We start from the raw sequence: 23,174 nt of genomic DNA, 5'->3' as shown, positions 1-23,174 counted from the left end.
TAAAATCATCTTTCCAGCTTGAATTTCAATGATGCATTGGGGCAACGATTTTGTGAGAAACATCTTCACCCTTAAATAAAGATTTTCTTAATTCCTTACCTGTGTGCTAATTAGATATCACCTTGTTTTCACATTAAACAGACTTCCACATGAGAAAGCAGCAAGGATGCAGTGGCGTTAATGTTTCCTGGTGTCAACCTGTATTATTTCAGTAGATATTGAAATGAGGATGCATCTTGCTGCCTTTCCAATGAAGCAAGTTTAATTTAGTAATAGGTGAAAAACCATCCCTACAAAGATGTTAATCAGATACTTGGCTTTGTGGACACTTTTCAGAGAACAAATTTGTTAGCATAAAAATAAAGCCAGAAAATGAAGAGCTGTTAAATCACTCAATTGGATTTTTTTTGCCAGCATATTTCTTTTTCTCTGCAAACCACTGCTAAATTGTGCTTCCTAGCTGTTTTTATAAAATCACTGAATCAAATCTAACTCTGATTACATCAGAGAAGGCCAGGTACCCAATACCATAACAGGGGTTTTTGAAATTTTGACTTGTCTACTTAAAGATCACCAAAATCTGATAACAAGGTCAATTACATCCCTGGGTGGGATTGAACTACCAACCTTTTGGTTAATAGCCGTACACACTAACTGATTGCGCCACAGCGACACTTTGCAAAAGTACATACTGACAAAGGCTAATAAGCATTCATCTAGAACGTTTCCTAGAAAAACTTTAAGTAGTCAATAATCTGGAGAGTTTTTGTAAGATGTTTCTTCCATCAACCAATGAAGAAACACATTGGTACTTTCCCATGATGAGTGAGTACTTCAGGATCTCTTGCAATTACATGTGCAGCAGAGTACTGGAATGGAAGCATGCTGGGTCCATAGCCCAGAGGTAGGCAGATTGAAACTATCCTCTGCTATATGCGTTTTTTTTTGTTAATTAAAGTAATCCAAAACTGGGATTGATATTTTTGCTCTTTTATTTTTACTTAAAGTACAATAACTTTTACCATTTTAATTTGTTTTAATAGTATATTGACAGTATTGTTTTCTTTCAAAAATCCACTTAATTTTCTTTACCCGATTATTAAAATGGTAATTGACAAAAACAAACTACATTGTCACCAGAAGAGCAATACAAAATGTACAAGTGATATATTAAAATAATATTTCCAGCTTGAATTTCAATGATGCATTGGGGCAACGATTTTGTGAGAAACATCTTCACCCTTAAATAAAGATTTTCTTAATTCCTTACCTGTGTGCTAATTAGATATCACCTTGTTTTCACATTAAACAGACTTCCACATGAGAAAGCAGCAAGGATGCAGTGGCGTTAATGTTTCCTGGTGTCAACCTGTATTATTTCAGTAGATATTCAAATGAGGATGCATCTTGCAGCCTTTCCAATGAAGCAAGTTTAATTTAGTAATAGGTGAAAAACCATCCCTACAAAGGTGTTAATCAGAAACTTGGCTTTGTGGACACTTTTCAGAGAACAAATTTGTTAGCATAAAAATAAAGCCAGAAAATGAAGAGCTGTTTAATCACTCAATTGGATTTTTTTGCCAGCATATTTCTTTTTCTCTGCAACCCACTGCTAAATTGTGCTTCCTAGCTGTTTTTATAAAATCACTGAATCAAATCTAACTCTGATTACATCAGAGAAGGCCAGGTACCCTACACCATAAGAGGGGGTTTGAAATTTTGACTTGTCTACATAAAGATCACCAAAATCTGATAACAAGGTCAATTACGTCCCTGGGTGGGATTGAACCACCAACCTTTTGGTTATTAGCCTTACACAGTAACTGATTGCGCCACAGCAACACTTTGCAAAAGTCCATACTGACAAAGGCTAATAAGCATTCATCTAGAACGATTCCTAGAAACATTTTAAAAAGTCAATAATGTGGAGAGTTTTTGTAAGATGTTTCTTCCATCAACCAATGAAGAAACACATTGGTACTTTCCCATGATGAGTGAGTGCTTCAGGATCTCTTGCACTTACATGTGCAGCAGAGTACTGTAATGGAAGCATGCTGGGTCCATAACCAAGAGGTAGGCAGATTGAAACTATCCTCTGCTATATGCATTTTTTTTTGTTAATTAAAGTAATCCAAAACTGGGATTGATATTTTTGCTCTTTTATTTTTACTTAAAGTACAATAACTTTTACCATTTTAATTTGTTTTAATAGTATATTGACAGTATTGTTTTCTTTCAAAAATCCAATTAATTTTCTTTACCCGATTATTAAAATGGTAATTGACAAAAACAAACTACATTGTCACCAGAAGAGCAATACAAAATGTACAAATGATATATTAAAATCATCTTTCCAGCTTGAATTTCAATGATGCATTGGGGCAACGATTTTGTGAGAAACATCTTCACCCTTAAATAAAGATTTTCTTAATTCCTTACCTGTGTGCTAATTAGATATCACCTTGTTTTCACATTAAACAGACTTCCACATGAGAAAGCAGCAAGGATGCAGTGGCGTTAATGTTTCCTGGTGTCAACCTGTATTATTTCAGTAGATATTGAAATGAGGATGCACCTTGCTGCCTTTCCAATGAAGCAAGTTTAATTTAGTAATAGGTGAAAAACCATCCCTACAAAGATGTTAATCAGATACTTGGCTTTGTGGACACTTTTCAGAGAACAAATTTGTTAGCATAAAAATAAAGCCAGAAAATGAAGAGCTATTTAATCACTCAATTGGATTTTTTTGCCAGCATATTTCTTTTTCTCTGCAACCCACTGCTAAATTGTGCTTCCTAGCTGTTTTTATAAAATCACTGAATCAAATCTAACTCTGATTACATCAGAGAAGGCCAGGTACCCTACACCATAACAGGGGTTTTCGAAATTTTGACTTGTCTACATAAAGATCACCAAAATCTGATAACAAGGTCAATTACGTCCCTGGGTGGGATTGAACCACCAACCTTTTGGTTAATAGCCTTACGCAGTAACTGATTGCACCACAGCAACACTTTGCAAAAGTCCATACTGACAAAGGCTAATAAGCATTCATCTAGAACGATTCCTAGAAACATTTTAAAAAGTCAATAATGTGGAGAGTTTTTGTAAGATGTTTCTTCCATCAACCAATGAAGAAACACATTGGTACTTTCCCATGATGAGTGAGTGCTTCAGGATCTCTTGCACTTACATGTGCAGCAGAGTACTGTAATGGAAGCATGCTGGGTCCATAACCCAGAGGTAGGCAGATTGAAACTATCCTCTGCTATATGCATTTTTTTTTTTGTTAATTAAAGTAATCCAAAACTGGGATTGATATTTTTGCTCTTTTATTTTTACTTAAAGTACAATAACTTTTACCATTTTAATTTGTTTTAATAGTATATTGACAGTATTGTTTTCTTTCAAAAATCCACTTAATTTTCTTTACCCGATTATTAAAATGGTAATTGACAAAAACAAACTACATTATCACCAGAAGAGCAATATAAAATGTTCAAGTAATATATTAAAATCATCTTTCCAGCTTGGATTTCAATGATGCATTGGGGCAACGATTTTGTGAGAAACATCTTCACCCTTAAATAAAGATTTTCTTAATTCCTTACCTGTGTGCTAATTAGAGATCACCTTGTTTTCACATTAAACAGACTTCCACATGAGAAAACAGCAAAGATGCAGTGGCGTTAATGTTTCATGGTGTCAACCTGTATTATTTCCGTAGATATTGAAATGAGGATACATCTTGCTGCCTTTCCAATGAAGCAAGTTTAATTTAGTAATAGGTGAAAAACCATCCCTACAAAGATGTTAATCAGATACTTGGCTTTGTGGACACTTTTCAGAGAACAAATTTGTTATCATAAAAATAAAGCCAGAAAATGAAGAGCTGTTTAATCACTCAATTGGATTTTTCTGCCAGCATTTTTCTTTTTCTCTGCAACCCACTGCTAAATTGTGCTTCCTAGCTGTTTTTTTTATAAAATCACTTAATTAAATCTAACTCTGATTACATCAGAGAAGGCCAGGTACCCTACACCATAAGAGGGGGTTTGCAATTTTGACTTGTCTACTTAAAGATCACCAAAATCTGATAACAAGGTCAATTACGTCCCTGGGTGGGATTGAACCACCAACCTTTTGGTTAATAGCCGTACACACTAACTGATTGCGCCACAGCGACACTTTGCAAAAGTACATACTGACAAAGGCTGATAAGCATTCATCTAGAACGTTTCCAAGAAAAACTTTAAATAGTCAATAATCTGGAGAGTTTTTGTAAGATGTTTCTTCCATCAACCAATGAAGAAACACATTGGTACTTTCCCATGATGAGTGAGTGCTTCAGGATCTCTTGCAATTACATGTGCAGCAGAGTACTGTAATGGAAGCATGCTGGGTCCATAGCCCAGAGGTAGGCAGATTGAAACTATCCTCTGCTATATGCATTTTTTTTTTGTTAATTAAAGTAATCCAAAACTGGGATTGATATTTTTGCTCTTTTATTTTTACTTAAAGTACAATAACTTTTACCATTTTAATTTGTTTTAATAGTATATTGACAGTATTGTTTTCTTTCAAAAATCCACTTAATTTTCTTTACCCGATTATTAAAATGGTAATTGACAAAAATAAACTGATGAGGATACTACTGCAGTCTTTGTTTCGTCTGTACCCGCTGAAAGAGCAGCAAAAGGTGGAGATCTTGATGGGACAGTTGAAAGGGCTTGCACTTAGAGAGGTTACTTCCTGGCCTACTGAAGAGAAGAAGACTGTGGACCAGATCCTCAACAGGCTTGCTACCACATTTGACACAAGGACAGTGTCAGAACTTAAAATGCACTTCTTTGCTCGAAAGCAACAACCAGGAGAGTCACTACGGGGCTATGCCCTCAGCTTGCAGGAAGCACTCAGAGATGTTCAGCAAGCAGACCCTGAGCAAGTGCATGACAAAGAGAAAATGTTATTGGACCAGTTCACTGAAGGTGCAAGGGGCGAATTTGTAAAACTCAGCTGCGACTATTGAGATTGCAGAAGCCTGGAAGCACATTCCTGGATTTTAAAGAGGCTGCGATTAAAGTTCTAGGCTCCAGTCTTACTTCAGGGGCTGTTCCACAAGAGTCTATTCCAGAGATGCCACGGTATCAAGAGAATTCTGATGCCCAGGAGTCAAGTTTTAAAGGAGCTACTTACCCACCTACAGTAAAAGGAGTGACAGTGCCATGTTCAAAGACATGCATATTTGACTCTTCTAGTGAGTTACGAAGTCTGCTGGCTGAACTGACACGTGGTGTGACAGAGATGCGCAGAGACCTGCAGATTCTGAAGAGACAGCAGGCACTGCTCCATGAAGAAATGGAATGGTGCCAGGAGAGGAGACCACTGAACAGTTCCCAATGGGACCTACATAGAAACAGGGAGACACTTTTTTCCAACCACTTTGCCTCCCAAAGGCGACCCATTTTTCAAAGCTGTGAAGGAAGCGGACAAATTAAGAGAGAATTTGAGCAGCCAGATCATTTAAACTCCAAATTCATGTGGTTAACCCGTTATGTTAGCCAAAGCCCGGTGGTTCAAGTTTGCATCAATGGAGTCTCAATGCCCGCTCTCTTAGACACTGGATCACAAGTGACCACAATACAAGCAACACAGTTTGAGCAGCATTGGACTGAGGAACAGATGTTTCCGTCAACTTCCACATTGATAAACCCGATTGCAAGCAATGGGCACTGCATCCCTTGCAAAGGATACTCGGAAGCTGAAATTCAAATCGGACGAACAGTGCTACCACAGCAAGGCTTCATCATCACCACTGCCCAAGATGATGGATTGCCTCCAGTGATAGTGGGCATGAATGTGTTGCGGAACTGCTGTGAGGAGCTCGTAGCAGCACTCCAAGGAGAGTTTCAAACTGACAAGCTCCAGGAGAAACAAGGCCTTCAACCTGGGATAGCCAAACAAAAGGGAAGAATGATAACAGAATTATCTGTAAGAGAGGAACATGAAAAAAATAAGGCTAGCCAAATAATGATAGAAATGCCCATCTCCAGTGTCCAGATTATCCGAAAGAATGCTTCAATGTTAGGCATGAATAATATAGCATCCAGTTCTAGAAACTGTGAGCAACCTATTCAAGGAACCAGTTTTGACCACCTGCAAGATAAAAGTCAGATGATAAGACACCTCAAAGCCTTACTGAAGATTGGGAAATACCTGACCAAGCGACAAAGGCAAGAATCCTCGCCAGAACTCCTGAAGTTGTTGAGACAGCGAGAAAGGCTGTTTGAAGAGAAAGGACAGTTGGTTCGATGTAGTGTGGATCCTAATACTCATTATAGGATCAGTCAACTTGTAATTCCAAGACAAAGTGCTTGTTATGTGCTTGAAGAATATCACGACAAGTCAGGTCACCCTGGGTGCAAAAGGATGGAAACAAGCATCTGGAAAAATTTCTTTTGGGTTGAAATGAGGGAAGACATCAAGAGATGGTGCCGAAACTGTCCAACCTGTTCTGTAAGAAGAACCTTGCTGCCTCTTTCTCTCCAGAATCCATTGTCCCAAACCAGCTGTGATACTGAATCCCAAGATGGAATGGAAGAGGCTCATAAAATGTATTTACAGCAGACTAAGGTGGTTTGTCACCGACAAGGAGGCAAGAAGACTAGGGCTTGCAAAACAGAAAACCACCATAGTCAGCTGCAGTTTTGTACAGCATGTCCCAAAGACAGTTTAGAAAGAGTTCAATACTCATCCATGGCAGGGGGGTTGAGGTTTCCTAGACAAACTTTTCAAGACCATATACTGTCCAGATTTCAACCGATTGCTCCAGGAGCATGTGTTAATGTACTATAGCACAAAAGGAATTATACCTATCAGATACTGATGTTAAAAATGTTGATAAATGTTAATGTTTCAGACATAATCTGTGTTCACTAATGAATGTGACTGGATATAGTGAGAAGTTTATATAGGGATAAAACCAAAATGCGTGAGGACACGCATGTTTTGGGGGGGGGCACGTGTGATATCCCATAACAACAAGGACATTTTTGACAACAGTGTAGTTGCCTGTGCCATTTTAAATAAAGTTTATTTAAAAGAAAATTGAACAGCAGTTTGAGAAGTCAGTTGGAGCCATGGTGAGGAAAGAGCTGGCGACGCCATTACGCAGAGATGAGCAGCTGAGAGAGGGGAGACAAATAAGCTGAAAATTGCATGAGAGAGTAAGCAGTAGTGCAAAATACAGCAGTGGAAGTGCAGCAATTAACAAGTAAGAACGCCATGACACTCTCAGCCAAGAGAGTGCACAGCAAGTGTCAGAGACAGGAGAGTATAAAGCCTTTATACCAATGCTGACTGGCCTACATCTGAGGGGAAACTGCCTCAGAAACATCTATTGACTGGGTGAGATAAATCCATATTTATACTGAAACCTACTCCACTGCAAAGGACATTATCCTATATTTACTATACCTATGCAGCGATTTACATGGGAAGCAGCTCCAGTTTGTTTTAAACAATCATCTTTACTACACAGAGCTACAATATTTTGTTCACAGCTAAAGGAGACAATAGCTGCATATAACTATGTAACAACATAACCGGGCCCCAACGTGCACATAGAGACTCCCTGCAGTGACACCAATGTTATCTGGGACTTAAATATTGTCTGCATAAGTTGATTTCTATTACTAAGCAACATAGTATTAATCTCAGATTTAGTTATATTACCATTTGTGTAATGACTTAAAGTGTATATGGTGTCTGTGTTTAAGTTGCTTGAATCAAATCTTTCCCTTCCCTACTGTAATCAGTTCCTTTTCTGAGTTATGTGGTAAACCATTTATTCTTTCATACAAAGCCCTGCCTGCCTTTCTTTGTGTCTGGGGAAACCTTGCCTCTCTGCCAGGAATAGAGAAGAGCTGCTGCTGAAGGAGGAATAGTCCATCAAGGTATCCCTGACCTGTTCCACATAGTTTACACACTTGTTATACCGGGGTGTTACATTGTGTGTGACTGACCTTAGGAAGAAACCGGAGCCTCCGCTGCAGTGACCCAGCAACCAGGGCACGGGAGTATACAGTGCCGCTGGGAGTGATGAAGCTGCAGTAAAGATGTCTATTAGACCTAGCCTGCTGCAGCCCTTGTAGATTCTCATAAAAAAAGTTCTTCTTTTCTTGTCAAAATTAATAGCTAAGAATAGGCTGCTTGAGGCAGGCCCCTGTTAAGTGGCCTGCTACTGAAGGCAACAACTACAAACTGAGCTCCCTGTTCATGGAAGCGGGGTTATAGAGGAGAATGCGCTGAGCATCTTGGGAACAGTCAAAAGCTTTGAGCCGGTTGGTGCCTCAGATCAAGATCCTACTCTACACCCCAATGTGAATCCTTGTGGAGTCCAGTGTACCCCACAGAAGAAATTAATGTGTCACACCCATTGGCAGCAACCTTAGAATAGCTGCTGACGGGCACAATTGAGAAAGGAAGGGGGGGGGGACATTTGAATCCAGCACATAGATGCAATTCAAATATGTAATTTGAACCTTCCTATTTTAAAATATAATGGATGAACCTCACCCTGTGAGAACAATCTTCATGATATAGAGATCTCATATGCAAAATAAGTATGAGTTGGGATAGGGCTGGGGAGGGTGGCTGCTCGGGCAGCCCCTCCCCCGTCAAGTTAAGGAGATTCAACTGAGGAAGCACAAGGGAACTCTCGTCTGGGGACAACAACTGCAGGGAGACCACATCTTTTCAGATGAACATGGGAGGGCGGAAGGCTGCCTAATACTGAAGCACCATCAAATATCAAACCATATGCAATAACTAGTACAAGCATTCCTGGGGGAAGGTCTGCAGGAGACGAATTTGCATACGGTGATGTCATCCAAGCAGTGGGCCAAAGTTGGCTGGAACCCTCATCTGCATATGAAAAGAGAAAAGGGTTATGCAGGGCATGGCGGCCTTTTGCGGCGCTTGGATGACCCCTAGTTCGCATTAAACACCTCCACCCTCCTTCGGTGTGGGGCTCATGTTGACTATGCCCCAGCCCCTGAAGCATTCAAGCTGATTTCTTGCAGCAGCTGGGCACTGTAACAGCTCCAGAGCTGCTCTGTAAGGCAAATAAAAGGGTGTGGGCCCTGCAGCACTACCTGTAGTTCGCATTGTGCGTTGGAAGGCACAAAGTAATCAGACGGGAGAAGTCAGGATAGTGCGCAAGGGCATAGAAGGGAGCGGCTCAAGAAAAGAGAAGTGGAAACAGACAGCAAACTAGGCTGGAGAGAGACAAAGAGATCTGAATTATACGAGAGCCGACCAGGGGAAACACAAATTATGCAGTCAAGTTTCCCACATTTGGGGAAATCGCAGGGGCAGCACAGCCAGAGTGCAATGGGTGAGCCTTGCCCTGGGAGAAGCACCTTCAAGATCATAGTATCTCACCTGGCAGGTAAGTAGGAGTTGGGCTAGAGCTGGGGAGGGTCGCTGCTCGGGCACCCCCCTGTCAAGTGAAGGAGATCCAACTGAGGCAGCACAATGGAACTCTCGAAAGAAGAACAAGGCTAGAGGAAGATCTGAGACAAAGAAATCTGACTTTTACCAGAGCTGACCAGCGGAAAACACAAACACAGTCCCCCACTACCACAAATAATGCAGGCGAGTTTCCCACATTTGGGGAAATCACAGGGGTCAGCATACCCAGAATGCAATGAATGAACCTCACCCTGGGTGAACAATCTTCATGACCATGGTGTCTCCTATGCAAAATAAGTATGATTTGGGATAGGGCTGGGGAGGGCCGCTGCTCAGGCACATCTCTGTCAAGTAAAGTTAATTCAACTGAGGCAGCACAAGGGAACTCTCATCTGGGGACAACAACTGCAGGGAGAACACATATTTTCAGATGAACATGGGAGGGCAGAAGGCTGCCTAATACTGAAGCACCCCCAAACAACAAACCAAATGCAACAACTAGTGCAAGCATTCCTGGGGGAAGGCCTGCAGCAGATGGATTTGCATATGGTGATGTTATCCAAGCAGTGGGTCAAAGTTGGCTTCAACCCTCATCTGCATATGAAAAGAGAAAAGGGGCGTGCAGGGCATGGCGGCCTTTTGCGCTGCTTGGATGACCCCTAGATCGCATTAAACACCCCCACCCTCCTTTGGTGTGGGGCTCATGTTGGCCATGCCCCATCCCATGAAGCATTCAAGCTGATTTCTTGCAGCAGCTGGGCACTGTAACAGCTCCAGAGCTGCTCTGTAAGGCAAGTAAAAGGGTGTGGGCCCTGCAGCACTACCTGTAGTTTGCATTGTGCATTGGAAGGCACAAAGTAAGCAGACGGGAGGAGAAGTCAGGATAGTGCACAAGGGTATAGAAGGGAGGGGCTCAAGAAAAGAGAAGTGGAAACAGACAGCAAACTAGGCTGGAGAGAGACCTGAGACAAAGAGATCTGAATTATACGAGAGCCGACCAGGGGAAACACAAATTATGCAGTCAAGTTTCCCACATTTGGGGAAATTGCAGGGGCAGCACACCCAGAGTGCAATGGGTGAGCCTTGCCCTGGGAGAAGCACCTTCATGATCATAGTATCTCACCTGGCAGGTAAGTAGGAGTTGGGCTAGAGCTGGGGAGGGTCGCTGCTCGGACACCCCCCTGTCAAGTGAAGGAGATCCAACTGAGGCAGCACAAAGGAACTCTCGAAAGAAGAACAAGGCTAGAGGAAGATCTGAGACAAAGAAATTTGACTTTTACCAGAGCTGACCAGAGGAAAGCACAAACACAGTCCACCACTACCACAAATAATGCAGTCGAGTTTCCCACATTTGGGGAAATCACAGGGGTCAGCATACCCAGAGTGCAATGAATGAACCGCACCCTGGGAGAACAATCTTCATAACAATGGTATCTCCTATGCAAAATAAGTATGATTTGGGATATGGCTGGGGAGGGCCGCTGCTCAGGCACATCTCTGTCAAGTAAAGGAGATTCAACTGAGGCAGCACAAGGGAACTCTCATCTGGGGACAACAACTGCAGGGAGAACACATATTTTCAGATGAACATGGGAGGGCAGAAGGCTGCCTAATACTGAAGCACCCCCAAACAACAAACCAAATGCAACAACTAGTGCAAGCATTCCTGGGGGAAGGCCTGCAGCAGATAGATTTGCATATGGTGATGTCATCCAAGCAGTGGGTCAAAGTTGGCTTCAACCCTCGTCTGCATATGAAAAGAGAAAAGGGGCGTGCAGGGCATGGTGGCCTTTTGCGGCACTTGGCTGACCCCTAGTTTGCATTAAACACCTCCACCCTCCTTCGGTGTGGGGCTCATGTTGGCTATGCCCCAGCCCCTGAAGCATTCAAGCTGATTTCTTGCAGCAGCTGGGCACTGTAACAGCTCCAGAGCTGCTCTGTAAGGCAAGTAAAAGGTTGTGGGCCCTGCAGCACTACCTGTAGTTCGCATTGTGCGTTGGAAGGCACAAAGTAAGCAGAAAGGAGGAGAAGTCAGGATAGTGCGCAAGGGCATAGAAGGGAGCTGCTGAAGAAAAGAGAAGTGGAAACAGACAGCAAACTAGGCTGGAGAGAGACCTGAGACAAAGAGATCTGAATTATACGAGACCTGACCAGGGGAAACACAAATTATGCAGTCAAGTTTCCCACATTTGGGAAAATCGCAGGAGCAGCACACCCAGAGTGCAATGGGTGAGCCTTGCCCTGGGAGAAGCACCTTCATGATCATAGTATCTCACCTGGCAGGTAAGTAGGAGTTGGGCTAGAGCTGGGGAGGGTCGCTGCTCGGGCACCCCCCTGTCAAGTGAAGGAGATCCAACTGAGGCAGCACAAAGGAACTCTCGAAAGAAGAACAAGGCTAGAGGAAGATCTGAGACAAAGAAATCTGACTTTTACCAGAGCTGACCAGAGGAAAGCACAAACACAGTCCACCACTACCACAAATAATGCAGTCGAGTTTCCCACATTTGGGGAAATCACAGGGGTCAGCATACCCAGAGTGCAATGAATGAACCGCACCCTGGGAGAACAATCTTCATAACAATGGTATCTCCTATGCAAAATAAGTATGATTTGGGATATGGCTGGGGAGGGCCGCTGCTCAGGCACATCTCTGTCAAGTAAAGGAGATTCAACTGAGGCAGCACAAGGGAACTCTCATCTGGGGACAACAACTGCAGGGAGAACACATATTTTCAGATGAACATGGGAGGGCAGAAGGCTGCCTAATACTGAAGCACCCCCAAACAACAAACCAAATGCAACAACTAGTGCAAGCATTCCTGGGGGAAGGCCTGCAGCAGATAGATTTGCATATGGTGATGTCATCCAAGCAGTGGGTCAAAGTTGGCTTCAACCCTCGTCTGCATATGAAAAGAGAAAAGGGGCGTGCAGGGCATGGTGGCCTTTTGTGGCACTTGGCTGACCCCTAGTTTGCATTAAACACCTCCACCCTCCTTCGGTGTAGGGCTCATGTTGGCTATGCCCCAGCCCCTGAAGCATTCAAGCTGATTTCTTGCAGCAGCTGGGCACTGTAACAGCTCCAGAGCTGCTCTGTAAGGCAAGTAAAAGGGTGTGGGCCCTGCAGCACTACCTGTAGTTCGCATTGTGCGTTGGAAGGCACAAAGTAAGCAGAAAGGAGGAGAAGTCAGGATAGTGCGCAAGGGCATAGAAGGGAGCGGCTCAAGAAAAGAGAAGTGGAAACAGACAGCAAACTAGGCTGGAGAGAGACCAGAGACAAAGAGATCTGAATTATACGAGACCTGACCAGGGGAAACACAAATTATGCAGTCAAGTTTCCCACATTTGGGGAAATCGCAGGGGCAGCACACCCAGAGTGCAATGGGTGAGCCTTGCCCTGGGAGAAGCACCTTCATGATCATAGTATCTCACCTGGCAGGTAAGTAGGAGTTGGGCTAGAGCTGGGGAGGGTCGCTGCTCGGGCACCCCCCTGTCAAGTGAAGGAGATCCAACTGAGGCAGCACAAGGAAACTCTCGAAAGAAGAACAAGGCTAGAGGAAGATCTGAAACAAAGAAATCTGACTTTTACCAGAGATCAGAGGAAAACACAAACACAGTCCCCCACTACCAACAAATAAAGCAGTCGCGTTTCCCACATTTGGGGAAATCACAGGGGTCAGCATACCCAGAATGCAATGAATGAACCTCACCCTGGGAGAGTAATCTTCATGACCATGGTATCTCCTATGCAAAATAAGTATGATTTGGGATAGGGCTGGGGAGGGCCGCTGCTCATGCACATCTCTGTCAAGTAAAGGAGATTCAACTGAGGCAGCACAAGGGAACTCTCATCTGGGGACAACAACTGCAGGGAGAACACATATTTTCAGATGAACATGGGAGGGCAGAAGGCTGCCTAATACTGAAGCACCCCCAAACAACAAACCAAATGCAACAACTAGTGCAAGCATTCCTGGGGGAAGTTCTGCAGAAGACGGATTTGCATACGGTGATGTCATCCAAGCAGTGGGTCAAAGTTGGCTTCAACCCTCATCTGCATATGAAAAGAGAAAAGGGGCGTGCAGGGCATGGCGGCCTTTTGCGGTGCTTGGATGACCCCTAGTTCGCATTAAACACCCCACCCTCCTTTGGTGTGGGGCTCATGTTGGCCATGCCCCATCCCCTGAAGCATTCAAGCTGATTTATTGCAGCAGCTGGGCACTGCAACAGCTCCAGAGCTGCTCTGAACGGCAAGTAAAAGGGTGTGGGCCCTGCAGCACTACCTGTAGTTTGCATTGTGCATTGGAAGGCACAAAGTAAGCAGACGGGAGAAGTCAGGATAGTGCGCAAGGGCATAGAAGGGAGCGGCTCAAGAAAAGAGAAGTTGAAACAGACAGCAAACTAGGCTGGAGAGAGACCTGAGACAAAGAGATCTGAATTATACGAGAGCCGACCAGGGGAAACACAAATTATGCAGTCAAGTTTCCCACATTTGGGGAAATCGCAGGAGCAGCACACCCAGAGTGCAATGGGTGAGCCTTGCCCTGGGAGAAGCACCTACATGATCATAGTATCTCACCTGCCAGGTAAGTAGAAGTTGGGCTAGAGCTGGGGAGGGTCGCTGCTCGGGTACCCCCCTGTCAAGTGAAGGAGATCCAACTGAGGCAGCACAAGGGAACTCTCGAAAGAAGAACAAGGCTAAAGGAAGATCTGAGACAAAGAAATCTGACTTTTACCAGAGCTGACCAGAGGAAAGCACAAACACAGTCCCCCACTACCACAAATAAAGCAGTCGAGTTTCCCACATTTGGGGAAATCACAGGGGTCAGCATACCCAGAATGCAATGAATGAACCTCACCGTGGGAGAACAATCTTCATGACCATGGTATCTCCTATGCAAAATAAGCATGATTTGGGATAGGGCTGGGGAGGGCCGCTGCTCAGGCACATCTCTGTCAAGTAAAGGAGATTCAACTGAGGCAGCACAAGGGAACTCTCATCTGGGGACAACAACTGCAGGGAGAACACATATTTTCAGATGAACATGGGAGGGCAGAAGGCTGCCTAATACTGAAGCACCCCCAAACAACAAACCAAATGCAACAACTAGTGCAAGCATTCCTGGGGGAAGGCCTGCAGCAGATGGATTTGCATACGGTGATGTCATCCAAGCAGTGGGTCAAAGTTGGCTTCAACCCTCGTCTGCATATGAAAAGAGAAAAGGGGCGTGCAGGGCATGGCGGCCTTTTGCGGCGCTTGGATGACCCCTAGTTCGCATTAAACACCTCCACCCTCCTTCGGTGTGGGGCTCATGTTGGCTATGCCCCAGCCCCTGAAGCATTCAAGCTGATTTCTTGCAGCAGCTGGGCACTGTAACAGCTCCAGAGCTGCTCTGTACGGCAAGTAAAAGGGTGTGGGCCCTGCAGCACTACCTGTAGTTTGCATTGTGCATTGGAAGGCACAAAGTAAGCAGACAGGAGGAGAAGTCAGGATAGTGCACAAGGGTATAAAAGGGAGGGGCTCATGAAAAAAGAAGTGGAAACAGACAGCAAACTAGGCTGGAGAGAGACCTGAGACAAAGAGATCTGAATTATACGAGAGCCGACCAGGGGAAACACAAATTATGCAGTCAAGCTTCCCACATTTGGGGAAATCAGAGTGCAATGGGTGAGCCTTGCCCTGGGAGAAGCACCTTCATGATCATAGTATCTCACCTGGCAGGTAAGTAGGAGTTGGGCTAGAGCTGGGGAGGGTCGCTGCTCGGGCACCCCTCTGTCAAGTGAAAGAGATCCAACTGAGGCAGCACAAGGAAACTCTCGAAAGAAGAACAAGGCTAGAGGAAGATCTGAGACAAATAAATCTGACTTTTACCAGAGCTGACCAGAGGAAAGCACAAACACAGTCCCCCACTACCACAAATAATGCAGTCGAGTTTCCCACATTTTGGAAATCACAGGGGTCAGCATACCCAGAATGCAATGAATGAACCTCACCCTGGGAGAACAATCTTCATGACCATGGTATCTCCTATGCAAAATAAGTATGATTTGGGATAGGGCTGGGGAGGGCCGCTGCTCAGGCACATCTCTGTCAAGTAAAGGAGATTCCACTGAGGCAGCACAAGGGAACTCTCATCTGGGGACAACAACTGCAGGGAGAACACATATTTTCAGATGAACATGGGAGGGCAGAAGGCTGCCTAATACTGAAGCACCCCCAAACAACAAACCAAATGCAACAACTAGTGCAAGCATTCCTGGGGGAAGGCCTGCAGCAGATGGATTTGCATACGGTGATGTCATCCAAGCAGTGGGTCAAAGTTGGCTTCAACCCTCGTCTGCATATGAAAAGAGAAAAGGGGCGTGCAGGGCATGGCGGCCTTTTGCGGCGCTTGGATGACCCCTAGTTCACATTAAACACCTCCACCCTCCTTCGGTGTGGGGCTCATGTTGGCTGTGCCCCAGCCCCTGAAGCATTCAAGCTGATTTCTTGCAGTAGCTGGGCACTGTAACAGCTCCAGAGCTGCTCTGTACGGCAAGTAAAAGGGTGTGGGCCCTACAGCACTACCTGTAGTTTGCATTGTGCATTGGAAGGCACAAAGTAAGCAGACAGGAGGAGAAGTCAGGATAGTGCACAAGGGTATAAAAGGGAGGGGCTCATGAAAAAAGAAGTGGAAACAGACAGCAAACTAGGCTGGAGAGAGACCTGAGACAAAGAGATCTGAATTATACGAGAGCCGACCAGGGGAAACACAAATTATGCAGTCAAGCTTCCCACATTTGGGGAAATCGCAGGGGCACCACACCCAGAGTGCAATGGGTGAGCCTTGCCCTGGGAGAAGCACCTTCATGATCATAGTATCTCACCTGGCAAGTAAGTAGGAGTTGGGCTAGAGCTGGGGAGGGTCGCTGCTCGGGCACCCCCCTGTCAAGTGAAAGAGATCCAACTGAGGCAGCACAAGGGAACTCTCGAAAGAAGAACAAGGCTAGAGGAAGATCTGAGACAAATAAATCTGACTTTTACCAGAGCTGTCCAGAGGAAAGCACAAACACAGTCCCCCACTACCACAAATAATGCAGTTGAGTTTCCCACATTTGGGGAAATCACAGGGGTCAGCATACCCAGAATGCAATGAATGAACCTCACCCTGGGAGAACAATCTTCATGACCATGGTATCGCCTATGCAAAATAAGTATGATTTGGGATAGGGCTGGGGAGGGCCGCTGCTCAGGCACATCTCTGTCAAGTAAAGGAGATTCAACTGAGGCAGCACAAGGGAACTCTCATCTGGGGACAACAAATGCAGGGAGAACACATATTTTCAGATAAACATGGGAGGGCAGAAGGCAGCCTAATACTGAAGCACCCCCAAACAACAAACCAAATGCAACAACTAGTACAAGCATTCCTGGGGGAAGGCCTGCAGCAGATGGATTTGCATATGGTGATGTCATCCAAGCAGTGGGTCAAAGTTGGCTTCAACCCTCGTCTGCATATGAAAAGAGAAAAGGGGCGTGCAGGGCATGGCGGCCTTTTGCGGCGCTTGGATGACCCCTAGTTCGCATTAAACACCTCCACCCTCCTTCGGTGTGGGGCTCATGTTGGCTATGCCCCAGCCCCTGAAGCATTCAAGCTGATTTCTTGCAGCAGCTGGGCACTGTAACAGCTCCAGAGCTGCTCTGAACGGCAAGTAAAAGGGTGTGGGCCCTGCAGCACTACCTGTAGTTTGCATTGTGCATTGGAAGGCACAAAGTAAGCAGACGGGAGAAGTCAGGATAGTGCGCAAGGGCATAGAAGGGAGCGGCTCAAGAAAAGAGAAGTTGAAACAGACAGCAAACTAGGCTGGAGAGAGACCTGAGACAAAGAGATCTGAATTATACGAGAGCAGACCAGGGGAAACACAAATTATGCAGTCAAGTTTCCCACATTTGGGGAAATCGCAGGAGCAGCACACCCAGAGTGCAATGGGTGAGCCTTGCCCTGGGAGAAGCACCTACATGATCATAGTATCTCACCTGCCAGGTAAGTAGAAGTTGGGCTAGAGCTGGGGAGGGTCGCTGCTCGGGTACCCCCCTGTCAAGTGAAGGAGATTCAACTGAGGCAGCACAAGGGAACTCTCGAAAGAAGAACAAGGCTAGAGGAAGATCTGAGACAAATAAATCTGACTTTTACCAGAGCTGACCAGAGGAAAGCACAAACACAGTCCCCCACTACCACAAATAATGCAGTCGAGTTTCCCACATTTGGGGAAATCACAGGGGTCAGCATACCCAGAATGCAATGAATGAACCTCACCCTGGGAGAACAATCTTCATGACCATGGTATCTCCTATGCAAAATAAGTATGATTTGGGATAGGGCTGGGGAGGGCCGCTGCTCAGGCACATCTCTGTCAAGTAAAGGAGATTCAACTGAGGCAGCACAAGGGAACTCTCATCTGGGGACAACAACTGCAGGGAGAACACATATTTTCAGATGAACATGGGAGGGCAGAAGGCTGCCTAATAATGAAGCACCCCCAAACAACAAACCAAATGCAACAACTAGTGCAAGCATTCCTGGGGGAAGGCCTGCAGCAGATGGATTTGCATACGGTGATGTCATCCAAGCAGTGGGTCAAAGTTGGCTTCAACCCTCGTCTGCATATGAAAAGAGAAAAGGGGCGTGCAGGACATAGCGGCCTTTTGCGGCACTTGGATGACCCCTAGTTCGCATTAAACACCTCCACCCTCCTTCGGTGTGGGGCTCATGTTGGCTATGCCCCAGCCCCTGAAGCATTCAAGCTGATTTCTTGCAGCAGCTGGGCACTGTAACAGCTCCAGAGCTGCTCTGTACGGCAAGTAAAAGGGTGTGGGCCCTGCAGCACTACCAGTAGTTTGCATTGTGCATTGGAAGGCACAAAGTAAGCAGACAAGAGGAGAAGTCAGGATAGTGCACAAGGGTATAAAAGGGAGGGGCTCATGAAAAAAGAAGTGGAAACAGACAGCAAACTAGGCTGGAGAGAGACCTGAGACAAAGAGATCTGAATTATACGAGAGCCGACCAGGGGAAACACAAATTATGCAGTCAAGCTTCCCACATTTGGGGAAATCGCAGGGGCACCACACCCAGAGTGCAATGGGTGAGCCTTGCCCTGGGAGAAGCACCTTCATGATCATAGTATCTCACCTGGCAGGTAAGTAGGAGTTGGGCTAGAGCTGGGGAGGGTCGCTACTCGGGCACCCCCCTGTCAAGTGAAAGAGATCCAACTGAGGCAGCACAAGGGAACTCTCGAAAGAAGAACAAGGCTAGAGGAAGATCTGAGACAAATAAATCAGACTTTTACCAGAGCTGACCAGAGGAAAGCACAAACACAGTCCCCCACTACCACAAATAATGCAGTCGAGTTTCCCACATTTGGGGAAATCACAGGGGTCAGCATACCCAGAATGCAATGAATGAACCTCACCCTGGGAGAACAATCTTCATGACCATGGTATCGCCTATGCAAAATAAGTATGATTTGGGATAGTGCTGGGGAGGGCCGCTGCTCAGGCACATCTCTGTCAAGTAAAGGAGATTCAGCTGAGGCAGCACAAGGGAACTCTCATCTGGGGACAACAACTGCAGGGAGAACACATATTTTCATATAAAAATCTTGGTCATGCTCTGGTTTCTCTTCAGAACGAACAAATCTTTCGCCTCTTACTAAAGATTTCCGTGGAGAGGAGCAAAACCGAGTTTTATCTCAATTTTTGCATGCCCCATCTTTTTGGGGTTTCTTTTACCGGTTTAAAGATAGAATGAGTGTGCTTTAATGTAAGCTCATTTGCATAGAAATGACAGTAAATGTTTATTTATGTTCAAACAGAACTTTCTTGACCATGCTACTTGCTTTAAAGATCTGGGAGCACATGGAATACAGTACAAACCATGCTTATAGCAAGGAGAAGCCAGGTGAGAAATCTGCTTTCTTTCAAATTGGGCACTCACTTTGATCTGAATGAGGACTGCTGGCACAGCACTCAGGCGACAGGTGGAATCTTGGTCATGCTCTGGTTTCTCTTCAGAACGAACAAATCTTTCGCCTTTTATTAAAGATTATCCGTGGAGAGGAGCAAAACTGAATTTTATCTCAATTTTTGCATGCCCCATATTATTGGGGTTTCTTTTATCAGTTTAAAGACAGAACGAGTGTGCTTTCTTGTTAGCTTTAATGTAAGTTTATTTGCATAACAATGACAATAAATGTCTGTTTCTTTTCAAGCAGAACTTTCTTGACCATACTAATTGCTTGAAAGATCTGGGAGCACATGGAAAAGAGTACAAACCATGTTTATAGCAAGGGGAAGCCTGGTGAGAAATCTGCTTTCTTTCTTTCAAATTGGGTGCTCACTTTGAGCTGAATGAGGACTGCTGGCATGGCACTCAGGCGACAGGTGGAATCTTGGTCATGCTCTGGTTTCTCTTCAGAACGAACAAATCTTTCGCCTTTTACTAAAGATTTCCGTGGAGAGGAGCAAAACTGAGTTTTATCTCAATTTTTGCATGCCCCATATCATACCTCCCAACTGTCCCGATTTTCGCGGGACAGTCCCGTTTTTTGGGGACTGTCCCGCTGTCCCACCTGCGGGCCGCAGTGTCCCGCGGTGGGGAGGACAATTGGGAGGCTCTGTCTGTCGCTGCCCTGCTTAGCAGAGCAGCGGTGAATAGACGCTGTGCGCATGCGCACAGCGTCTATTCACTGAAGTCAGAGGGAGAGGTGGCATGCCAGCGGCTCACAGAGCGCTGGGCATGCCCGCTCAGTGCCGAAAACGGGGGCGTGACTCGCGATCGCGGGTCCTCCCGCGAAGCCACGCCCCCTTTTACTTAGGCCACACCCTTTTTGGGAGCGCGCGCGACTTCGCCGCGCGTGTGTCCCTCTTTGCGAGCCGACAAAGTTGGGAGGTATGCCCATATTATTGGGGTTTCTTTTATCAGTTTAAAGACAGAACGAGTTTGCTTTCTTGTTAGCTTTAATGTAAGTTTATTTGCATAACAATGACAGTAAATGTTTGTTTCTTTTCAAACAGAACTTTCTTGACCATGCTACTTGCTTGAAAGATCTGGGAGCACATGGAAAACAGTACAAACCATGCAGTATCACAAGAGCCTTTATTTGATCTTTCATGAAGATAGAGCAGAATTGAGGACACGTCAACAATTTCTGCCGAAGGTGGTTCATCTTTCCACATGGTGCCTTTGGCCACTGACACCTTCGTTGAGTCAAAGTCTCTGGCTGTGGTCAGAACTTTGAAAAGTTATGTCACCAGAACGGTTCAGATTAGGAAAACAGAGGCTCTGTTTGTCCTGTATGCTCCCAACAGGATTGGGTGTCCTGCTTCCATGTAGACCATTATGCGCTGGATCTGTGGTAAGATTCAGCATGCTCATTCCATGGCAGGATTGCCGTTACTGAATTAGGTGAAGACCCATTCTACTAGAAAGGTGGGTTCATCCTGGGCAGCTGGTCGGGGAGTCTCGGCATTGCAACTTTGCCGAGCAGCTATTTAGTAAACACTTTTGCTAAGTTTTACAAGTTTGATACCTTGGCCGATGATAACTTCAAGTTGGGTCATTCGGTGCTGCAGAGTCGTACGCACTCTTCCACCCGTTCAAGAGCTTTGGTATAACCCCATGGTTCTTAATGTGACCCCAGCATCCTCTAGGTCGTATGAGAAAATAGGATTTTAATACCTTCCGGTAAATCCTTTTCTCTTAGTCTGTAGAGGATGCTGGGCACCCGTCCCAGTCCATACTGTGTCTGCAGTTATTACTTGTGGTTATACACATGTTGTGTTATGGTTCTGGTCAGCTTTTTGCTGCAATTGTTCATGCCGTTGGCTTGTGTTCTGTTGAATGCCACGTTCTGCGGCATGCTTAAGGTGTGAGCTGGTAAGATGCTCACCTTAGTTTAACAATAAATCCTTTCCTCGAAATGTCCGTCTCCATGGGCACAGTTCCTATAACTGGAGTCTGGAGGAGGGGCATAGAGGGAGGAGCCAGTTCACACCCTTTGATAGTCTTAAAGTGCCCATGTCTCTTGCGGATCCCGTCTATACCCCATGGTTCTTAATGTGACCCCAGCATCCTCTACGGACTAAGAGAAAAGGATGCCCTTGCGCACTATCCTGACTTCTCCTCCCGTCTGCTTACTTTGTGCCTTCCAACGCACAATGCAAACTACAGGTGGTGCTGCAGGGCCCACACCCTTTTACTTGCCTTACAGAACAGCTCTGGAGCTGTTACAGTGCCCAGCTGCTGCAAGAAATCAGCTTGAATGCTTCAGGGGATGGGGCATGGCCAACATGAGCCCCACACCAAAGGAGGGTGGGGGTGTTTAATGAGAACTAGGGGTCATCCAAGCACTGCAAAAGGCCGCCATGCCCTGCACGCCCCTTTTCTCTTTTCATATGCAGATGAGGGTTCCAGCCAACTTTGGCCCACTGCTTGAATAACATCACTGTATGCAAATCCGTCTGCTGCAGACCTTCCCCCAGGAAGGCTTGTACTAGATGTTGCATATGGTTTGATATTTGATGGTGCTTCAGTATTAGGCAGCCTTCCGCCCTCCCATGTTCATCTGAAAAGATGTGGTCTCCCTGCAGTTGTTGTCCCCAGACGAGAGTTCCCTTGTGCTTCCTCAGTTGAATCTCCTTAACTTGACGGGGGAGGGGCTGCCCGAGCAGCCACCCTCCCCAGCCCTATCCCAACTCATACTTATTTTGCATATGAGATCTCTTGATCATGAAGATTGTTATCACAGGGTGAGGTTCATCCATTATATTTTAAAATAGGAAGGTACAAATTACATATTTGAATTGCATTTATGTGCTGGATTCAAATGTCCCCCCCCCCCCCCTTCCTTTCTCAATTGTGCCCGTCAGCAGCTATTCTAAGGTTGCTGCCAATGGGTGTGACACATTAATTTCTTCTGTGGGGTACACTGGACTCCACAAGGATTCACATTGGGGTGTAGAGTAGGATCTTGATCTGAGGCACCAACCGGCTCAAAGCTTTTGACTGTTCCCAAGATGCTCAGTGCATTCTCCTCTATAACCCCGCTTCCATGAACAGGGAGCTCAGTTTGTAGTTGGTGCCTTCAGTAGCAGGCCACTTAACAGGGGCCTGCCTCAGGCAGCCTATTCTTAGCTATAAATTTTGACAAGAAAAGAAGAACTTGTTTTATGAGAATCTACAAGGGCTGCAGCAGGCTAGGTCTAATAGACATCTTTACTGCAGCTTCATCACTCCCAGCGGCGCTGTATACTCCCGTGCCCTGGTTGCTGGGTCACTGCAGCGGAGGGTCCGGTTTCATCCTAAGGTCAGTCACACACACACCACCCTTCCGGATCACGAGGCCGCTGATGAAGGGGAGCGTGGCCGTAGGGGGTGGACCGTGTGCGCACTGGCGTGGACACTGATTACTGGGCAGCCGCTCCACTAGCCACCAGGTACAGTTAAGGAGCACAGGTCTGGGGGTTTTTCTCCTATATTAACCCAATTTTGTACTGCCCGCAGCGCATTGTGATAGGTAATAGGGCCTGATTCAGGTTGGATTGCAATCACAATAAGCGATCCAACTGCAAAAATTGCTAAGAGCATACGCATGTGCCTGCATTTTCTGCGGCACCCCGCAGAGAATGCGATCGCCTCTGCCTGTCAATCGGGGCGGGGGGGGGG

The 23,174-nt window shown here is 45.6% G+C and overlaps 20 non-coding genes across 20 annotated transcripts; 3 read left to right on the top strand and 17 right to left on the bottom strand.

Annotated features, from left to right (window-relative positions):
* Positions 1–9,296: 9,296 nt before the first annotated feature.
* On the bottom strand, positions 9,297–9,459 carry LOC135021556 (U1 spliceosomal RNA). Its single transcript, XR_010218787.1, has one exon. It is a non-coding gene; the product is annotated as a U1 spliceosomal RNA (small nuclear RNA).
* A 152-nt stretch (positions 9,460–9,611) lies between these two features.
* LOC135021451 (U1 spliceosomal RNA) lies at positions 9,612–9,775 on the bottom strand. The gene has a single exon (XR_010218702.1). It is a non-coding gene; the product is annotated as a U1 spliceosomal RNA (small nuclear RNA).
* A 674-nt stretch (positions 9,776–10,449) lies between these two features.
* Positions 10,450–10,612, bottom strand: LOC135021472 (U1 spliceosomal RNA). Its single transcript, XR_010218722.1, has one exon. It is a non-coding gene; the product is annotated as a U1 spliceosomal RNA (small nuclear RNA).
* A 152-nt stretch (positions 10,613–10,764) lies between these two features.
* On the bottom strand, positions 10,765–10,928 carry LOC135021428 (U1 spliceosomal RNA). Its single transcript, XR_010218679.1, has one exon. It is a non-coding gene; the product is annotated as a U1 spliceosomal RNA (small nuclear RNA).
* Positions 10,929–11,602: 674 nt separating this feature from the next.
* On the bottom strand, positions 11,603–11,765 carry LOC135021489 (U1 spliceosomal RNA). Its single transcript, XR_010218738.1, has one exon. It is a non-coding gene; the product is annotated as a U1 spliceosomal RNA (small nuclear RNA).
* A 152-nt stretch (positions 11,766–11,917) lies between these two features.
* On the bottom strand, positions 11,918–12,081 carry LOC135021427 (U1 spliceosomal RNA). The gene has a single exon (XR_010218678.1). It is a non-coding gene; the product is annotated as a U1 spliceosomal RNA (small nuclear RNA).
* A 674-nt stretch (positions 12,082–12,755) lies between these two features.
* Positions 12,756–12,918, bottom strand: LOC135021485 (U1 spliceosomal RNA). The gene has a single exon (XR_010218734.1). It is a non-coding gene; the product is annotated as a U1 spliceosomal RNA (small nuclear RNA).
* A 149-nt stretch (positions 12,919–13,067) lies between these two features.
* LOC135021491 (U1 spliceosomal RNA) lies at positions 13,068–13,232 on the bottom strand. The gene has a single exon (XR_010218740.1). It is a non-coding gene; the product is annotated as a U1 spliceosomal RNA (small nuclear RNA).
* A 670-nt stretch (positions 13,233–13,902) lies between these two features.
* On the bottom strand, positions 13,903–14,065 carry LOC135021461 (U1 spliceosomal RNA). The gene has a single exon (XR_010218712.1). It is a non-coding gene; the product is annotated as a U1 spliceosomal RNA (small nuclear RNA).
* A 152-nt stretch (positions 14,066–14,217) lies between these two features.
* LOC135021444 (U1 spliceosomal RNA) lies at positions 14,218–14,381 on the bottom strand. The gene has a single exon (XR_010218695.1). It is a non-coding gene; the product is annotated as a U1 spliceosomal RNA (small nuclear RNA).
* A 972-nt stretch (positions 14,382–15,353) lies between these two features.
* On the bottom strand, positions 15,354–15,516 carry LOC135021407 (U1 spliceosomal RNA). The gene has a single exon (XR_010218659.1). It is a non-coding gene; the product is annotated as a U1 spliceosomal RNA (small nuclear RNA).
* Positions 15,517–16,190: 674 nt separating this feature from the next.
* On the bottom strand, positions 16,191–16,353 carry LOC135021568 (U1 spliceosomal RNA). The gene has a single exon (XR_010218799.1). It is a non-coding gene; the product is annotated as a U1 spliceosomal RNA (small nuclear RNA).
* A 152-nt stretch (positions 16,354–16,505) lies between these two features.
* On the bottom strand, positions 16,506–16,669 carry LOC135021668 (U1 spliceosomal RNA). Its single transcript, XR_010218890.1, has one exon. It is a non-coding gene; the product is annotated as a U1 spliceosomal RNA (small nuclear RNA).
* Positions 16,670–17,340: 671 nt separating this feature from the next.
* On the bottom strand, positions 17,341–17,503 carry LOC135021454 (U1 spliceosomal RNA). Its single transcript, XR_010218705.1, has one exon. It is a non-coding gene; the product is annotated as a U1 spliceosomal RNA (small nuclear RNA).
* Positions 17,504–17,655: 152 nt separating this feature from the next.
* Positions 17,656–17,819, bottom strand: LOC135021547 (U1 spliceosomal RNA). The gene has a single exon (XR_010218780.1). It is a non-coding gene; the product is annotated as a U1 spliceosomal RNA (small nuclear RNA).
* A 674-nt stretch (positions 17,820–18,493) lies between these two features.
* On the bottom strand, positions 18,494–18,656 carry LOC135021561 (U1 spliceosomal RNA). Its single transcript, XR_010218792.1, has one exon. It is a non-coding gene; the product is annotated as a U1 spliceosomal RNA (small nuclear RNA).
* A 152-nt stretch (positions 18,657–18,808) lies between these two features.
* LOC135021397 (U1 spliceosomal RNA) lies at positions 18,809–18,972 on the bottom strand. The gene has a single exon (XR_010218649.1). It is a non-coding gene; the product is annotated as a U1 spliceosomal RNA (small nuclear RNA).
* A 144-nt stretch (positions 18,973–19,116) lies between these two features.
* Positions 19,117–19,232, top strand: LOC135021622 (U5 spliceosomal RNA). The gene has a single exon (XR_010218845.1). It is a non-coding gene; the product is annotated as a U5 spliceosomal RNA (small nuclear RNA).
* A 270-nt stretch (positions 19,233–19,502) lies between these two features.
* LOC135021653 (U5 spliceosomal RNA) lies at positions 19,503–19,619 on the top strand. The gene has a single exon (XR_010218876.1). It is a non-coding gene; the product is annotated as a U5 spliceosomal RNA (small nuclear RNA).
* Positions 19,620–19,905: 286 nt separating this feature from the next.
* Positions 19,906–20,018, top strand: LOC135021647 (U5 spliceosomal RNA). The gene has a single exon (XR_010218870.1). It is a non-coding gene; the product is annotated as a U5 spliceosomal RNA (small nuclear RNA).
* Positions 20,019–23,174: the final 3,156 nt, after the last annotated feature.

Source organism: Pseudophryne corroboree, unplaced genomic scaffold, assembly GCF_028390025.1.
Source record: "Pseudophryne corroboree isolate aPseCor3 unplaced genomic scaffold, aPseCor3.hap2 scaffold_370, whole genome shotgun sequence".
Taxonomy (NCBI): domain Eukaryota; kingdom Metazoa; phylum Chordata; class Amphibia; order Anura; family Myobatrachidae; genus Pseudophryne; species Pseudophryne corroboree.
The sequence above is the reverse complement of the archived record's forward strand: the minus strand, read 5'-3'. Positions and strand labels throughout refer to the sequence as shown.